This window comes from Alosa sapidissima, chromosome 4 (genome assembly GCF_018492685.1).
Source record: "Alosa sapidissima isolate fAloSap1 chromosome 4, fAloSap1.pri, whole genome shotgun sequence".
In the NCBI taxonomy this organism is placed as follows: domain Eukaryota; kingdom Metazoa; phylum Chordata; class Actinopteri; order Clupeiformes; family Clupeidae; genus Alosa; species Alosa sapidissima.
Genome location: NC_055960.1, coordinates 28272565 through 28277500, shown reverse-complemented (window position 1 = coordinate 28277500; position 4936 = coordinate 28272565). Strand labels below are relative to the sequence as shown.

At 39.8% G+C, this 4936-nt stretch overlaps 1 protein-coding gene across 1 annotated transcript in view; it reads right to left on the bottom strand.

The window, feature by feature from the left end:
• Window positions 1-4746: 4746 nt before the first annotated feature.
• The window catches only part of si:ch211-157b11.8 (fibroleukin), a 3897-nt gene continuing 3707 nt past the window's right edge, over window positions 4747-4936 (bottom strand). Inside the window, exon 8 of the mRNA XM_042090193.1 lies at window positions 4747-4936. This exon is cut by the window's right edge and continues 345 nt beyond it. The gene's annotated coding sequence lies outside the window, so the exon portion shown is untranslated.

Here is a 4936-nt window from a genome sequence, read left to right as displayed (position 1 = left end):
TAAAAAAATATATGTACAGGGCCTAAGTTGTGCTAAATTTGAAAAAACTTCAAGGTGTTTCCAGGATATTGTGCTCAAGGTGTAAAAATACAGTAGGCCCATGTTGTTTTTTGAGAAGTCACAGTAACATTGACCACTCAAATCTAATCAGTTCATCTTTGAGTGTAAGTGACTGTGTGTGACTTGTGAGGTCACAATGACCTTGACCTATGACCTTTGACCATCAAATTCAAATTAATTTGTTATCTGTGAGTGAAAGGCCCTTTCCGAAACTAGCTACACTCTCTCCCTAGCCACTTGCACTCCTAACCAAGTGTTAAAAGAACACACGAACATTTTGGGAAATTATCTTACTGTCTCTGCCAGAGTTAGATAAGATGATACATACCCTTCTCATCTCTGTGCGTGCAGTACCTCAGTCTGAAGCACCCACTGTTAGCATAGCTTATCATAGTTCATTGAGGTGAGCAGTTCCAATTAGCCTATAGCACCCAAAAGTGATAAAAGAACTCCAACATTTTCCCATTTACATGGGGAACTTGATTTAGCTGTAAGGGTGATTCCCACCTGAGTGCACACCGTAACTGAGGGGAGTGGGTAGGGATTGGTTTCAGAAAGGGCCAGTGTGAATGTTTGTATCACATTTGAAATTATGTCAGGGATTTTTAGAGGTTTATTCACCACAATGGGATGTACATAAGGTCACAGTGACTTTGACCTTTGACTATCAAAATCTTACAACTTATTATTTGAGTCCAAGTGACTGTTTCTAGCCCTGAGATATGTTGGAGATATCACATTTGCAAAAATTAGACCTACAGGTATACTGGTGTATATGATGTCATTTTGAGCTACCTTAAGGAATATATTACACTCAGAACATTAAATGTAGCTTGGATTTGATCAGCAGACATGATTGATAATAATATCTCCATTTGTCCACCATAAATGACCTAAGCATTATTTTTCAACCAATCATTAAAGTAGATATGTATTTGAAATCACTGGCTAGATCACACTATTTAGGCGGTTACCGCAAAGAAAATAATAAAAAGGCCGAGCATTTTTCTTTTGATTTATGAAGTCCACAGATGGCCCTTTCATGTGCAGAAAGAATTTTGAAAAAAGGAGGTTGTTCATCGCAGATATTCAGGTCTGAATGTTGCTATTTTTTGGGTATTCGCCAAAAAGCATGTGACATAGTGGACATGTGCAGTCCTGGACTGACACCTGTTACACCTTATGCCTTGTAACTCCAGTTTTAAACTAACCTTGGATGGACCTTTGATGGCATGGATTGTTAAATCTGACAGCAGGAGGGATGTCAACATTTTATGCAATTTTGGGCCTTTTTTTGAGGTTTTTTGGCCTAAAACAAGGAGGGGGTCCTAACTCCCCCTGGGTTGTTTCAAATGTTGTACTATTTTGGCTTTTTGAGTTTTTAGGTGGACCCTTCAAACTGGCCAAGTTTCATCAAAATCGGTGACGTAGCATGAAACACCATAAACTTCATAGACTTCATAAACTTCATTCATTCATTCATTCATTCATTCATTCATTCATTCATTCGTTCATTTACAACGTTATTGTGTTATATTGTATTGTATTGGCCTAGTATTGTAATAAACATTGTGTAGATATTTTTCAGAGTAATTCCTTGTGTGTGTGTCAGTCAAAGTTTAGCCAATAAAGCATGATTCTGATTCTGATAAGGCCTGTGCAATGTCGCAGCATTCTTTCACCAAATCTCCACTAGGTGTCACTTCAGAGCTAAGGGTAGCCTTTGCTGAGACAGGTCTCTGTTGCTCTCATCCCTTCAATGACAGTCTCGTCTCCACCCTCCATCTCGCTGAACCATTATTAACAAACCAGCGCATTTGTTCTTAAAATAGCACAGATTGATTTAATAGTCTGTGTATTTTTCCAAACATAAAAAAGGAGATTTTTCAAACCCATTTCTTTTCTATCCCACTCCCATTTACATGCATAAGAGCAACTGAGCAGCTCTAAGGTTGCATACCTAAGGCATGTTCATGGACATGCAGTGACAGCAAAGCCACAGGCATGCAACACACACATACACGGCCAGACCAGCCCTTAAGGACTGTGGTGCCTTTGATACTGGGCGACTTGACTTGTGTGTGTATGTGTGTTAGCAAATGTGTGTGAAATATCATGGCTGGTTGTTAGTCTGTGAGCGGTCTGCAGATCTGAGGGCTCCGTGTGTGTGCGTGTGTGTGTGTGTGTGCAGGGACGGGTGGTGTGTCAGGGATGGGTGGTAAGGATGGGCTATTCATAGCTGGCTGTGCCATGTAGGACAGACTCACGCACCACTGCGAATGCTGCTAAATACAGGCCTGTGCAGTGGACACGTCAGGCTCACATGCACACGCACACACACAGACACACAAATACGCATAAGCCTCAATGCACATATACACACACATTCACACATGCACCCTATAATTCTCACAATGGTTTGTTCTCCACTATTTGCATTATTTTGGCACTAATGGAACACCATATCAGTAATCACTTCAAACTTTAACTTGTGTGTTTGTGTGTGTGTGTGTGTGTGTGTGTGTGTCAGTCAGTCAAAGGACATCACTAAAATGTGTTTATTCTCAACATTTGTGGGAGTTTTTTGTGTTTGTGTTCAGAGAGTCCCCTGATGGCGTTTTTAGACAGTGTGAGAGTGAATGATTCAGCATCATCTATTTGCAGTCTACAAACACTCTGTTGTGCGTGATGTTCAGAGTGTGGCACTGATGTGGTTTTCCATGGACACCTTTATAGAGAGTCTGCAGCCACCTCCTGACATGGAAGAAGACAAGGCCTGCGGTCAAACAATAAAATTTCTTCCCATCACAGCGCCTCCACTGATCATTTTCATACGTAAGTGTTTGTGGGCCCCAGGGGTTGTGCTTGGGAGCGTGCCGAGGCAAGGCCTTTCAGAGCCATTCCCAGCCACTTGACACAATAACACACTCACGTGCTAATGTGCTTATGCACTAATGCGCTAACTGGCCCTGGTCTGACATTGGTCTGTGTGTGTGTGTGTGTGTGTGTGTGTGTGTGTTATGTGTGTGGTTTTTGTTGGTGTGTGTGTCTTGGCATTGAAGCACATAGTTGGAAACTGAATAGAGAGCTGAGATTTTGGTTGAGAATCAGCATGTGAGCTCAGTATTTACCATCAACCAGAGGTGCGTATCTCTCAAATCTCTGATCTCAACCAGGTTTTCCTGGCATGACCAAAATACATCTGATCTGCCAAACTATTAAAAACCAGTACAATATCTAAGCAAGTTTTCCATTACATTTTTCTGTGCTGTACATTTCCACTAGTTCATTACTGTCTGTTAACATGATAATGTGATGCATCAGCATCTGTAACAAATATGGTGGCCTGTTCTTGTTTGTGACTAACCTGCAAAAGGCTTTTACATGAACACAGCAAAGTTTATAATGTAATTTCAGCCAAGGTAATACAGTATTACTAATACTGTAGGTATATATGCATACTATAATATGGTAATTCAAGCCAGGCTAGTTCACATAAACCATGTTCATATGTAGCCCTAGTTCATATCAACCATGTTACTGATACTCTAAAACCCTTCCAGCTGATGTTGTCTGTGGGTCATACACAGGGATGTAGTGGAAGCTAAACACAAGTAAACACAGTTTATTCACCTCTGAGATTTCAGAAAGAAGAGTTTATTCAGCTCTCAAAAGAGTTTATTCACCAATTGCAACTTTTAACATTTAAAAATCATACTGTATTATGCACATTCACTAGATGTACACTCATCAACACTCCATTTAGAACCATTTAGTACCACTGGTATTGTTATAAACATTGGAAATTTTGCACAAATGTCAATTTCTTATCATCGTGAGACAACGATGATGAATCACAATGTGCTTATTTCAGTTTATATCTGCACTCTTCGTGACACTCCATGACGAGAGATCAGGGACTATATAGAGAGTTCCATTATCAGCATCATAGTTGCTGTCAATAGCCCCACAAGGCTTCCGTTTTAACTATGTTATCTTAATGCAGAGGAAGTAGATTGGGAACCAAATAGAACTTTTAAGCATTGTTTTTGTTTTTATTGTTGAAAGGGTCTATTGAAAAGGTACGGCAGAAGGCCTTCAGAGCAATGACTAAACCAGTGCACTGAGCTGAAGGTAAGCAGCAGGGCTGGAACTGGACGTTCAGGATGTTCTGGTCGAATGAGAGAAAAATGGACTCCTTGTTCACACATGCCAAAAGAGGATCTGGTGTTGACAAAAGGATGTGCATACCAAACTGACGCTACCATAAAATGTGACATGTGAAGGCTCATCTTTTATCTGGGAAGTTTGCTTTGTGTTGGGAGGTCAGGTACTCTGACCCTTCTTAAGGTCAGCCAGAAACCAGGAGGTCAATATGTCAGGGAAGCTGTCCCAGAGCAGAGAAAACACACACAAAGTACCTGACCCATCACTCACTCCTCCTTAAATAATCACAATTTGCTCAATGCAAATGCTATACGTACTGTTGAAATTGTAGATTTGCTTAATGAAGATGCCGCTATCATGCATTAAAATGGAAATGTTTGATTATGTGTGTGTCATCCTTTGTGTTCAAATTCAGTTGTCATGCATAATCAACTAGATGAAAAAAAAAGAGATGTGAAGTTGTTTTGATACATCGATAAAAATGTATTTAATATATAACAATATATACAACTTACTCAGTCACATCTGAAAGTGAGTCCATGTATTCATAAATAACACATACAATGTGTGTATAAAAATGTATAAAAACAAATGGCACATTCAGCATTTTTCAAATATGGAATATTCATTTTTTTGCAACAACAATGTTTGTCAGGCTCTGCCGTGACAGACTTAAAAGAATCCTTTGCATACGATATAATAACTTGCA